We start from the raw sequence: 14,665 nt of genomic DNA, 5'->3' as shown, positions 1-14,665 counted from the left end.
GACCAGAATAGGAACTCAGATTCCTTCTTCCAGGCTGACCTTGGCAGTGCCAAGAGTCCTTGCCTCATGCAGGGTGCTCTTGCCCATGGCTCTGCCCTATAGCTACCTTCTAAGAGTGTTTGCTCAAGTCCCCTGCTGCAACATCCCTTCAATAAGTACCTGGTTAAGGCCTACAAGAACCCCCATTCCCCAACCCACCTCCAGCCCCCAATCCAAAGGGAGCCGCCAGTCTGACGGCAGGGGGGAGACGAAGAAGTGACAGTGGAGTTTCTGCTATGCCGGAAGCAAGTACCCTATCTCAAGAGACCCACTCCCCAGGTGCTCTGCAGCACGTGGACCTCAAAAAAGTCCTCCTTCGGAGAGGGACAAGGACTCATGATTCATTCATTCGGCAGACGTGGAACCAGCACGCTGCGCCGAGCACCAGTCACACCGAAAGCCAGAAGAATGGTACCCGGCCCCGGGCCCCGGCCCCCGCCCCCACGCCCAACTCACCCCTCGGCGGCCTCCAGCTGCGCCCCCCGACATCCCCCACCCGACCCCAGAAGCTTTAGGAAAGAATCTGGGGGACAAACCGCGAGCGCGTCTACCCTTGGGAGGAGAAACCCCGGGGGGCCTGGGCGGGCGGTGTCAAGGGATGCGGAGCGGCGCGGGAAGGAGCCGGACGGGATGCGCGAGCGCCGAGGAACTGCAGCGAAGGGGACCGCGGGCCGGGAACTGAGCACCCGCTGGGGACGGTGAGCCGCGAGGCTGTCGCGCACGCGAGGGGCGGGTCCCCGGGGCCCCTCCCGCCGCGCACCCGGTCCCTTGTGTGCCGTGCGCCGCTTCTTACCTCGCTGCGCCGGGATCTAGGATCGGTGACCCGGAGCCGCGCGGGAGCCGCCAGCCTCGGCCGCCGCTGGCTCCGCCTCCGCCGGCCTCCCTGCCGCGGCGCGCGGGGTCGGGGCAGCGCGCGCGGGCGGAGGCGCGGCGCGGGCCCGGAGGGGCGGAGCGCGGCCCCGCGGCCCCCTAGCAGCCCCCGCCCCGCGCGCAGCCGGCTCCCGGTGGACACCTGCTCCGGCGAGAATCCGATTTTGCAAACATTGATTAAGCGCCTGCAAGTGCCAGGCACTGTGCCAGAGGCTGGAGCTTCAAAGCCGATCGAGGCCGAGAGGCTGCACTGGGACATTAGCAAGCCGAACGCGGGGTGGGAGGGGTGGGCACCCCGCAGCAGCCAGGCCAACCCGCTGCAACAATGCTGCGTGCTTCGAAAGATTTATCGGTGCACGCTGCCCTGGGGACGGGGAGGAGCGAGGGAGGAGAAATACGGCTGGGAAGAAGGCGGCTGGATTCTGCCTGGGTGGGAGGGGGTGGGGCTGAATGAAAAAAGACTAGTGTCCAGGGGCTTCACCCAGGGGATGAGCTCCGAAATAGCTGGCTCCTATTGTGCTCTCTCTGCCCCCACGTACTCCTGGGATCACACGGCGTTAGCCCCAGATACAGACACCAAAATTATTTCCTCGCTCCAGTTGAGGAAACTGAGGCTCAGGAATTGAAAGATGTGTGTGTTCCGGAACCAGCAGGAGGGTGGCTGGGGATCTTGGAGGTTGAGGAGTGGCCTGGTGGCTGTGTCCCCTCCCCTCAAACATATCACTAAGAACATCACAGTGCCTGCTGTGAGCGTTAGGATACACATGTTCCGGAGAGGTAGTCGGTAGACAACCCTTGCAGCTGTGAGAGGCAGCAAATGTCACTAAGACATTTTCCCTCATCTCTCAAGTATCACGTACCCCAGTGTTCCTCAAATTGTCCTGTCTATGAGCCACCTGAGGCTTGTGGGGTGGAGTGCTATCAGCTTGCGTTTCTGACAGGCCCCCAGTAATGTGATATGGATAGACCGCAGGCCGCATTTAAAGTAGAGAAAAACTGGGAAATGGGGTTTGCTTGTTTGTTTGTTTGTTTGTTTTTATTTTTAATTTTGGTTTGGAGACAGGATCTCACTATGTTGTCCTGGCTGGCCTGGAATTCACAGAGATCCACCTGCCTCTGCCTTCTGAGGTCTGGGATTAAAGGCATGTGCCACCACACCTGACCACAGAAATGTTTTTACTAGTGCTGAACTTTTGAAAATTATCAAAGCCAACTGATGTTTTCTTTATTAGATCACCAACAAACGGGTGAGCAAACAATGGTTTTGCACAGTGTGGAGGGAAGTACTCAGTCCCTACCTCACACCATACACAAAATTGAAATTTTAAGTTATACCATAAATGTAAGTAAATTGTTACAACCCCTAAAAGGAAACAATACATTTAAATAGTGAAAACTGAGGCAAGAGGGTTGCTCCAAGTTAGAAGCCAGCTTGGGCTACATAGCAAAATTTCAAATTTTTGTATTAAAAAAAAAGTCAGAGAGACAGAGGAAGAAAAAGGGGGGGGGGGATAAAGGAAGGGAGGGAGGGAAGAATAGAAGGAGACGTGGAGTTGTAGCTCAGTGGGAAAGCATTTGCCCAACATGAGCAAGCCCTATTTTTGTCTCAGTGCTACCAGAAAGAAGAGGAGAGAGAGACAGAGAGACACAGAGAGATATCTCAGGTCTTGTTTATTTGTGGTCAAACAATGTGGTACAGGTCTGTAATCCAGCACTCAGGGGGCTAAAACACGAGGCTTAAGACTGTAAACCCGGGGGCTGGAGAGATGGCTCAGAGGCAGTGGCTGCTCTTCCAGAGGTCCTGAGTTCAATTCCCAGCAACCACATGGTGGCTCACAACCATCTGTTATAAGACCTGGTGCCCTCTTCTGGTGTGCAGATATACATGGAAGCAGAATGTTGTATACATAATAAATAAATAAAATCTTAAAAAAAAAAGACTGCAAACCCAAGCACACAACTTTAATCCCAGCACTTGGGAGACAGAGGCAGGGAGATCTCTGAATTTGAAGCCAGCCTGGCAGGCCCAGCCTGGGCTACACAAATAAGACCCTGTCTCAACAAAAAGCAGCATGGATGGGGGTGTTGTGATGCTGGGGAGATAGCCTAGCCAGTAAAGTGCATGTTGTGAACACATAAGGACTGTGTCTGAGCCCCAACAGTCATATGTAACAGCTAGGCACAGTGGCATGTTCTTGTAGTCCCACAGACATGCATAGGTCCCTGATCTCACTAGCCAGACAGCCTATACTAATTGGTGAGCCCCAGGTCCCAGCAAAGATGGACAGCTCCTGAAGAACAACACTGAGGTTGACTTCTGCCACCCACATTTATACACATACGCACATTCACAGGCATGCACACATACACACGAGAGAACACTCACACATGCAACAGGAAAGCCACAAGCTGGGAAGAAATATTTTCTGATGAAGGATGTATACCCAAAATAAAGAACTCTTGCCATTCAAGAATAAAAGGACAAGAAACCAAAGGGAAAAAAATCGGAGCCGGGCAGTGGTGGTGCACGCCTTTAATCCCAGCACTCGGGAGGTAGAGACAGATGGATCTCTGTGAGTTCGAGACCAGCCTGGTCTACAAGAGCTAGTTCCAGGACAGCCTCCAAAGACACAGAGAAACCCTGTCTCGAAAAAAAAAAAAATCGGACAAAAGACACAAGCATACATTTCACTAAAGAGGATACACAAGTAACATATTGCCACATGAGAAAATGCACACCCAACATCATTTGTCATCATGGAAATGCAAATTAAAACCTGTCCGTTCCTGCTGCCATAACAAAGTACCACAGGCTGGGTATAATGAAGAGTAGAAATTTATTGCTTCGAAGCTGGAAAGTCCAGGATGAAAGCTCAAGCAGGATCATGACTAAGGCACCATGTGTAAGCATCCCTCACACATCAAAGAAGCAAGGACAGACAAGAATGAACACTGCGTTCTCACATGGAAGGAGCCAGGAGGACTAGGGTGCTACTCTCCGAGCATCATCTTAAGGGCACTAATTGTACTCGTGCCTGTCAATGAATGGATGGATGAACTGAGATGTATCTATGCACGAAGGTGTCCAAGTTTATTCTACTGTTGCTATGATAAAATACTCTGACAAAAGCAATGTATGTGTTTTTTCCAGCTCACATTCAAGGGTACAGGACACTGTAGTGGGGAATTCAAGACAATAAGGGCTTGAAGCAGCTGCTCACAAAGTATCCTGAGCTATGAAGTAAATGGTGAAGGGCATGCCGTCCCTGCATTCCTTTTCTTTTTATCTTTTTCTTTCTTTCTTTCTTTCTTTTTCTTTTCTTTTTTTTTTTTTTTGAGACAGGGTTTCTCTGTGTAGCCCTGACTGTCCTAGAACTGGATCTGTTGACCATGCTGGCCTCCAACTCACTGAGATCTGCCTACCTCTGTCTCTCAAGTGCTGGAATTAAAGTTGTGTACCACCACTGCCTGGCTCTTTTTCTTGGTTTATACAGTCCAGGATCCCAGGTAGTGATCCACAGTGGTTATAGCTTCAACAATTAACTCAATAAACCCCACAAACACACCCAAAGACTTCCCCCAGAACAGGCTAGGTGGCATATGCCTCTAATTCCAGCACTTGGGAGGCTGAGTCAAGATCAGGAATTCAAGACACCTAGGCTACATGAAACCCTCTGGGGGGGGGGGGTGCTGAGCAGTTCATGATGACCAAAGTTCAGATTCCAGAATCCACACTGAGTGGCTAAAAATTCATGTGACTAAGGGATCCAACACCCTCTTCTGGCCTCCAAGGGTAGACACACACACACACGCACACGCACACGCACACACACAGTAAAAAATAAAACAAAATCTGTAAAAAGAGATAAAATAGAATTTTATATACATGTACTTGTCCTCTAGAGCAGGGGCTATTTGAGTGTGCGGGTTAGAGGGGAAAGCAACCAGAGAAAGAGAGCCATTTGAGTGGGTGAGCTCAAAGTGAAAGTACTGGAGAGCTGATGAAGATGACTGGGAAGCCAAAGCATGAGCCAACCAGCCTGAGCTAAGGTGCTCCATGCAGAGGCCATAGCAGGAGGAGCTCTCTAACCCCAGAGCAATAAAGGAGTAAGAGATCTGTTTGTGCACGAAGAGAGTATAGGAAGCGTGATCCCGAAAAGATGGATGCCAGCAATTCCGGAAGAGGTGGCAGAGACTCTGCCTCCTGCTACAGGTGCTCCTGGTTTGGCATGGCGTTCAGCCCAGGCTCCAAAGGGAACAGGGAACAGTTCCAAGAGAGGAAATGGGCTCGAGCCCAGACGGGCATCTCCAGATGAGGTGAGTCAGAGGATAGATTCTCAGTCTCTTTTACATCTCAGTGAGAAGCAGGTGAGTGTGTAGCTCAGTGGTCCAGCACCTGGCTAGTGTATGCCAGCCCCCTCACCACACTTTAAAAAAAAAAAGTTTATTATTAGGATCTCAGATATGCATACAGGATAGTGCATAAACCAAACTCCCAGAGCAATAAAATAAGAACACCTGGACAACCCTCACCCTGATGGAGAATGGAGATACATTGGCAGCTCCCAGCATCCCCTGCAGACCTCTGGCTCACAGATTCCCTGTTCTGCTTTATGGCTTAATCATAACATATGCAGATTAGCATACATTGCTAGTTAATTCATACATTACCATACATTGCTGGTCAGCCTGGTCAGTTTTAGACCTCACATAAACTGACTCAGAATATGCCTCATTCACCCGTAGCTTCACTATTTTGTTTACAATGTATCCATGCTGTCCTGGCAGGTATGCTTTTGACATTTTCTCCCACTCTGTGGTTTCTTTTGTGTCATCTTTTGATGGACAGTTTTTAATTTTAGCATCATCAACCCCATCAGTATTTTTCTTCATGCTCTTCATTTTTTGAGTCTCAAATATTCTTTCCCAGGGTTGGGAGTTGGTAGAGTGCCTGCCTAGCACACACAAAGCCCTGGGTTCGGTTCACAGTACCACCTGAACCAGGCGTTGGTGCACACACCTGTAGTCCCAGCACCTGAGAGGTAAAGGCAGATGGATAAGTTCAATATCATAACCTAACATCATAATATCAGTATCAATAACTCAGCTACATACCGAGTTCAAGACCAGCCCGGGCTACATGAGACCCTCAAAACCAAAATGAAACAGGGGCTGCAGAGAGAAGCCTGTGATAAAGCACTTGCCACACAAATGTGATCCCAGGCACAGTGGGGCATGTCTGAAATCCCCGGGCTCCAGTGGCTGGGGGTGAGGGGCAGAGACAGGAGACTCCCTGAAAGCTTGAGCTTGCCTTGCATACACAGTTGAGAACAATAAAGCTATCACGTTCAAATAAAATGGAAGACAAGGATTGACACTGGAGGTTGTCCTTTGACATCCACACGTGTGCCATGTTTAAAAAGGCAAAGAAAGGAACTCTTCCCCTACCCAAAGCCCATGGAGTTACTTTCTGTTATGTTCTAAAAGTTGTACATCTCACCTCATAATCTACCTAGAACTAATTTTTACCTAATTTTTTTGGTGGCGCACGCCTTTAATCCCAGCACTCGGGAGGCAGAGGCAGATAGATCTCTGTGAGTTTGAGGCCAGCCTGGTCTACAGAGCGAGTGCCAGGATAGGATCCAAAACTACACAGAGAAACCCTGTCTCGAAAAACCAAAAAAAAAAAAAAAAAAAAAGAAGAAGAAGAAAAAGAAAGAAAGAAAAGAAAAAGAATGTTCCTCCCTGGCTTCTGTCTTAGTTCCTGCCTCCAGACTCCTGCCTTGAGATCCCATCCTGATTTCCCTTCATGATGGACAGGTAACCTGAGATAAACCCTTTCCCCAGGTTGCTTTTGGTCATGGTGTATTATCCTAACAACAGAAACCCCAGCTAAGATACTACTTTTCCATAGGACCCAGGTTTGGTACACAGGACCCAAATCAGGTATCACAGAACTCCCTCTAATTCCGGCTCCAGGGAACCCAATATCCTCTGGTCTCCACGGGCACCTGCACAGATATAGGGCAGATAAACTCATGCAGGCATACACTGGAACACATAATTTTTAAAAGTGAATAAGTCTTTAGAAAGTAAACACACACAAATGTATAAAGAATGAATGCCACGTTACTTCAGATTCAGAACCTCTGGGTCTCGATTTATCTTTCTTCTGCCATTCTGGGTTTCTCTCGCAATGTGCATGAGCCATGCTCCTCGCCTCTCCCACTTTTCATGGCCCTTCTTTAATTTCACTGCATTTCATTTTATTTACAGATGCCTTTCTTCTGAAAGGTCTTTCCATTAATTAGGAGTTCTGCCCTTGTCCTACTCGGTTCCAAACATCATCCATTGGATCTGTCGATATTCCAACCTGCTGTCACTTCTATTTTCCTGTCCCTGCCAAAACTTTCAGGCTGGAATTCTGCCTCTGCGTGCTCAGTGAGGAGTCCCGTGCTGAGGCTCTCCCTGCTGTTTTCCGTATCTGCGGTCCTGGTGAGTCTGTCTCTTGTTGCCCACTGTGGCCACGTGGCCTTGCAGTACCATCTGGTGTCCTCGGGATCCGGTATCATATACTGGGTCATATTTAGAAAAAAAAATTTGTAAAACATGGCTTGAGGCTTAGATCGATGCCAATTTCCTCCTGGAAGGATTTTTCACTGGTGTCTTGCAGTGCTCGAGGGTAAAGATGGGAAGGGTCCAGGCTTGGAACCCTTGTAATTCCAGGTCAGAGCTTAAAGTGTGAGGGCCTGTGAGATGGTTCAGAAATGTTTGCTGTACAAATATAATTACCTGAGTCCAGTCCCATGATAAAAGAATAGAGCCAACCCCTAAATGTTGTCTTCAGATCGTGAGATGCACATGGTGGCATGCCCACACCCACATACATATATGTACACCTCAAACACATGCACAGTAATAATAAGCAAAATCAGAAATCGTTAAGTGTTCCAGGAAACCTACATGACAGGGAGTTAAATGGAGGTCTATGGTATGCCTGGGATATTTGTAATTCTTTCAAAGAGCCTGCCCTTGGGATCTTTAGATTTCTGACTCTCTTGTTCTTCACCGCATCTTCTGAAGTCTGTCTTCTTCAGCACTGCAGGCTGAATCTAGGGCCTCGTATGTGCTGGGCAAGCATGTTACCACCATAGCTGTGTCTTCTGCGTCGGTGAATACTCAAGGTTGAATGCTCCAGGCAGGCCAGGGCCACATGGTAAACCCTCACACTCTTCCTCATCCTTCATTGCTTAAAACTTTTAAAGAACAACACAGTCTGTCAATCTTTTCCTTTGTGGTCTTTGTTTTAACAAACTTCTATTTTAGAATAATTTGGGGTTTACAGAGAAGTTTCAAAGATAATAGAGTCCCTGAATAGCCTTCACTGTTTCTTCTACCATCGGCATCTTGCGTAACCAGGATGTATTTGTCAGAGCCAAGAAATTAACCTTTGCATTATTGCTAACTAGACTACACATTTTATAATATTATTTTTGCTAGTTTCTTCACTAATAACTTTTCTGTGTCCTGGGATCCAGTCCAAGGTACCACATGGCATCTAGCTGTTAATGTTCTTAACGAGATTTTTAAAAATTACAGTCATCTCTCAGCATTGATAGGACGTTGGCTCTAGGACACCTGCCCCAGATTAAAAAAAAAAAAAAAAAAAAAGAATGCCCAAGTCCCTTCTATAAAATGGCATTGTGTGTGTGTGTGTGTGTGTGTGTGTGTGTGTGTGTGTGTGTGTGTGTGTGTAACTTGTGTACATATCATCCCTCGGTGGCTTCAAACACCTACTACAATGTAAATGCTACATCAATAGTTGTTCTTATCTATTGTTCAGAGAATAAAGACAAGTTCATTAGAGACACAGCCATCATATGTCTGAAGAGTTAAGCCTGGTGACACAAATTCTTATCAAAGCTATTTGTGAGGCTGAGGCAGGAGGCTTGCAAATTTAAGGACTTCTTGGACTATAGAGTGAATTCAAGGCCAGCCTGGAGTGACTTAGTGAGACCAAGTCCAAAATAAAATAAAATGAGGGTTAGAAGTATAATTCAGGGATAGGGTGCTTACCTGACACTTACAGGGCCTAAGCTTGATCTCCCATCACACACACACACACACACACACACACACACACACACACACACACACGGGTGCAGTGGACAATACCCAGCTCCCAAGTGCTGGAGAGACTAAAGGTCTGGGCTGTGAAATGTCAGTGCCTATGGCTGAGTTTGCCCAACGTCACTCTGCCCACACACATTCAATGTACTACTTAGCAAGTAGCAAATCCAAATGTTTCTTTAATAAAGCTTTTTGAACCTAAAAAATTGTTGGGGCTGGAGATATGGCTCAGCAATTAAGAGCACTATCCAGTTCCCAGCACCCACATGGGGGCTCACAACCATCTGTAAACTACAGTTCCAGGGCATCTGACACCCTCTTCTGGCCTCCCTGGACACCAGGCATATTGGGGAGAATAACTGATACGAGGTCCGTAAGGTTAAGATAACTTTTAATAGATAAACACTAGCCAACAGCAAGCCAGAGCGTGCCAAAAGCAGCAAGGCAAGAGAAAGCAGCAAGGAGAGAGAGCGCCATGTGCCTTGTCTGCCCCTTTAAACCTCTCCATGTCACGCTGACACCACCTTTACCATACCTGGGTGTGGTCTGGCACACCTGTAGCCACCCACACCTTAGGAGGTTTGGTTACAGTGTCTCCCTACACCAGGCATGCATGTGGAACACAGGCAAACACTCTTACAACTAAATAAAAATAAATAAATCTCTTTAAAATTTTTCATGGGTGCATTGTGTATGGTGTGTGTGTGTGTGTGTGTGTGTGTGTGTGTGTGTGGTGTGTGTGATTTTACTGGGGATCAAACTCAGGTCCTGTACATGTTAGGTGAGCACCCTATTCTTGAATTATACATCTAACTGTCATGCCACAGCATGTGTGTCACAGGACCACTCTGTGGAGTCAGTTCTCTCCTCCACCTCCCAGTGGCTTCTGAGGCTCAACCTCAGGTCATCAGGTCTGCATGGCCAGCGCCTTCACTGGCCAAGCAGTCTTGCCAGCAGCTAGCTTTCTGGATTGTTTCCCCGCCCCCCCCCAAATATTCCTTATCTGATTTTGTTTGAATTGCAGATACAAAAATCCCCAAATATGAGTCCAACTGCTTCTCTCTCAGCCAGCCCCTGAGAGAGATGAGTTTTCTGTTCAACCATGGCCACCCTCCCCACTGCTTCCAGGCAATTCTGTCTCTCAGCCTAAAAGCTGTTAGGAGTCAACTCGAAAATTTAAATCGATTCTTAGATTTGTTTTTAGTGGCAGTTGAAACACGGGATTGGCACCTGCCAGGGATGGTGGGGGATGCAGTGTGTGAGAGGAAATTACACCTGTGTGGTCTAGGCTGTGCTCCACCATCCCAACAGTGAACACACATGAGTCTCCCTCGCCCTCAGAATGTCTGCTGCAGATCTGGTAGCTGTCTGGGACAGAGTTAATGGTGTCCCGTCTCATAGACCACAGTCTTTGTTGAGAAAGCACCTTGCCACTCCTGATGTTCCCTTCTGTAGGACAGAGCCCGCTGGGCTAGTACCTTGGCCTCTTCCCAAGCCTTCGCTTATTGCACTGATGAACATGGAAGGGAAACGTCTCGGAGCCTCCTTGCTCACGTTCCTGGGAGCCTGCCCACTGCAGCGCATGCTCAGCTTTGAGGTGCCATGGCACTCCGTGTGTTCTGGGGGATTCACCCAGGGCTTAGAGAGAGAAATGGGTCCACAGTTAGAAGCACAGCTTGCTCCTCCAGTGGATCCGCGTTTGATTTGCAGCACTCACTATGATCTAGGGAAATCCAGTGCCTCCTTCAGGCCTCCTCGGGTGCTACACCAACATGGTGCATAGCCACTCAGGCAAACACCCACACACAGGCAATTAACGACTACAAATTAAGGGCTGGAGAGATGTTCATCCAGAGGACCTGAGTTCAAGTCCCAGCAACCACGAGGCATCTCAAAACCATCTGTAGTGGGACCAGATGCCCTCTCCTGGCGTTCAGGCATACATGCAGACAGAGTACTCATACATTCATAAAATAAATATTCAACTTCTAGAGATTAGAACTTTATCTGAAGTAAAACAGAGTACAAGATGGGTTGAGTGTTGAGTGTATAGGGTCAGAAGGACAGATAGGAAAATTAAAGCCATATGTGGCTGACATAGCAATGAATTTATGGTGACACAACTTGTTACAGCAATGGAAAACATAGATTAACATTCCTCCAATCTCAGAAACAAACCATAAAACAAAGATTACTTCTCAGAAAAAAATTTAAAGGTATAGTTGTTGCTCTTTCGATGATATCAATACCCTTACCTTTAAAATGGTTAACTGACAAACCTGTGTGGGTGCAACAATGGCCTTTGACATCAGAAAAATTACAGCACTAGAACAACTGGTACAGGAGCAGCTAAATGCTCAACATATTGAAGAACCAACCAGTCCCCGGAATTCTCCTATATTTAGCATTAAAAAGAAATCTGGAAAATGGAGAATGTTAACAGATTTAAGAGCTATAAATAAAGTGATTCAGCTAATGGACTCTTTACAGCCTAGAATTCCCTTGCCTTCTTTATTACCTAAAAGATGGTCTTTTATAGTGACTGATTTTAAAGACTGCTTTTTTACTATACCCTTATGAGAACAGGATAGAGAAAAATGCCTTCACAGTGCCTACTTACAATAATTCCTATCCTGTTAAAAGGTACCATTGGAAAATTCTTCCACAAGGAATGTTAAACAGCCCCATCTTGTGTCAATATTTTGTACAACAGCCATTAGAAATAATTCGTAAACAGTTCCTCAATCTATAATTTACCATTATATGGGTGATATCTTACTGGCTGATTGAGATGCAGATACCCTAGGGAAAAAAATGTTTGATCAAGTAAAGAGAATTTTGCTGATGAACACCACCCAAAGATCAGCTTCAGATTACAAACTGCTCAGGACAACTTCACAGTGGTTAGCTAAGATGGTTCAGTCTCTTAGACTACTCCAGCCAGGACTTCAGAGAAGCGCTGTACCTTCCCATCACACAGAGACTGGAAAACAAATGATACAGATAGCTCTTCCAAGACTTAACCATTATTCCATTTTTTTCAGGGTTCCCTAAAGATGCTGTCACCCTCAGACAACAAGAAGTAACTTTAAGAGCATGATGCCCACATTCCTGAGGGGTGGGGTGCGTGGTATTTAATTGTTTGGTGGGTTAGGGATAGTTGTCATTGTTTACGGGGGTTAATTTCAAGTTGTTATTTGTCATAGTCAGGGAGAAAATTAAACAAAGGACGTTGGATTAGGGGTTTCTTTCTTTTTCTTTCCTCTATCTAGTGAAAAAGATGGGAGGATATAATAATGGTAGGATAAAAGAGTAGATTCTTTAATCTACTTTTAAACTAAAAAGCAACTACTAGTCTCAAATATTTCACATTGGTATGGATTTTTGCATGTTGATACAAATTTAGGGTTATTTTTGCTATAACATACTGTATATGTGTTTCTGCTCTTATTTAAGGTATTGTGCCTATGCAGCTCATTTAAAATGTATTAAGTTCTAGTCCTTGAAAGCTATTATTACAAACTGTTTAGGATAATTAAGAAATGTGGGTTAGTAGTTAGTCATCTACAACAATCAAATCTGTAGTCATCTTAAGTATGTTTTCAAGGTTAAACAGATATATTTTAGACAGATAGGTGGTCTTCAAACACTTCAGAGACGTACAGAATATGCCATTTAAAATGTTTTAAGAATTTAAGGCTTTTCATGACAGTGAGACACATCTGCTCCTGGCAGCACCAATCTACTTCAGAGAAGACGATGGGCATCAAAGAACCTCCATATGGAGTTTGCTTCAAATGTGGCAAAGCTAGCCACTGGGCAAGAAACTGCCCTTGCCTCAACTGCTGACTGTATGCTGTCCAAATGGGACAAGCAGGACACAAAGGAAGTCGACTACTGAACTTTTTCAAGACAGGGTAGTCAAGTCCTTCAAAATTCCTGCTTCACAGAAAAATCTGTCTGATATTCTAGGCCCATAGGCCAAAATGGCTGTGCCAAAGTTGCAGAGGAACCCTGGGTGACTGTCTAGGTAGCCAAATGTCTCTGTTTTGGAAGTTGCTTGCTCTACCCTTCCTGTTTACTCAGGTAATATTTTATCCTTCTCAGGTCTCTGATGGGGTTGTAGAATATATAGTTATAGACACTCAAAAAAAAGAGATGTAAAGTTTACAAATGTTGAGAAGCATAAAAGTTTAACTTGTTTATCAAGAAAATGTTTTAAGGTCTAAAAAGATATTTTTTGGTAATACAAATTATGATAGAAAGTGGTTCTTACCTGATACTTGTTCTTATTGTATATAGTTTTACTCTATTAGTGTTAAAATGTTTCCTTTTCATTTAGACAAAAAGAAGAAACGTTGTGGGATATTTGATGACACTGTGGAACCTAAGAGTGTGTTAATAAAATCAGCTTTGGATCAGGGGGTGGAGCCAGTGATTAGATGGCAGGAATTAGCCATAGAGAGTGTGAGGGAGCCAGTAATATGGATAGAGAACACACAGGAAGGAATAGGGAGGGGCTTGGAGTTTCATGGTCTCTTTTGATTTGGGAGAGAGAGAGAGAGAGAGAGAGAGAGAGAGAGAGAGAGAGAGAGAGAGATGATCTCTTGCTAAAAAGGAGAGTCATGTGGTCGTTTCTTGAACTTTGTAAACCAACAGGTTTTCACCTCAACATCTGACTCCTGAATCTTTATTGGTAAATAGAGCAATAGAGACTTCGTTAAAAACTGCACTTGGTAGCATCAGCAGAACTGGTGCTGACAGGAGTCTATGGGGCCACAGAGGGTAGTTAAAATATCTGTAGATTCTGGTGTAGCCACTTACCCAATGGGAAAACAACAGGAGGTGAGTTCTAAGTCAGCTTTTTAAAAAGGTTAACCCACTATATTCTCAAACCACTTATTTCTGAATAAGTACAACCTAATAACATAGTACAGAGCACAAACATGTCTTTACAAAACAGAATAGGAAATGGGCAGTAAGATGACTTAGCAGGTAAGAAGGGTGCATGCCGCAGGGCCAGATGATCTGTGTTCAGTTCTCAGCAACTCCTGAACGTTGTCTTCTGACCGTCACATTTGCTAGCTAAGGCACAGGCATGTCCTCTGTGCCTGCTCACACAAGCTAAATAAACAAACAAGGCGGTGGGGGTGGCTCCCTGTGTTGGAGAGATGGCTCAGTGACAAGAGCATCTACTGTTCTTGTAGAGGAACCAAGTACCCACATCAGGGGTGTGCCACAATGGCCTGGAACTCCAGTTCCAGGGAGTGTGGTGCCCTCCGGCCTCCAAAAATCACACAGACACACACATGCACATAAAACTGAAAATTAAATGAATCTTTAAAAATAAAAATAAGAATATCACCCTCTCTATTGCTCTCATCTTGTCAGTCTGAAGGTAGGACCAAGGACAGGCCCACACCAGTCCCCACCCCCACCCTTTTCCACAGTGCCCTCTGGCTCGGAAGATGTTTTGTTTCCAAAAGATTTTTAAATTATTTTTTATGTGTATGAGTGTTTTGCCACCATGTATGTATGTACACAATGTGTATGGCTGCTACTCACAGAGGCCAAAAGGGGCATCAGATCCTCTGGCATCAGAATTACAGATGGTTGTGAGCCACCA

Source organism: Cricetulus griseus, chromosome 7, assembly GCF_003668045.3.
Source record: "Cricetulus griseus strain 17A/GY chromosome 7, alternate assembly CriGri-PICRH-1.0, whole genome shotgun sequence".
Classification (NCBI taxonomy): domain Eukaryota; kingdom Metazoa; phylum Chordata; class Mammalia; order Rodentia; family Cricetidae; genus Cricetulus; species Cricetulus griseus.
This window is presented reverse-complemented; position numbering follows the sequence as displayed.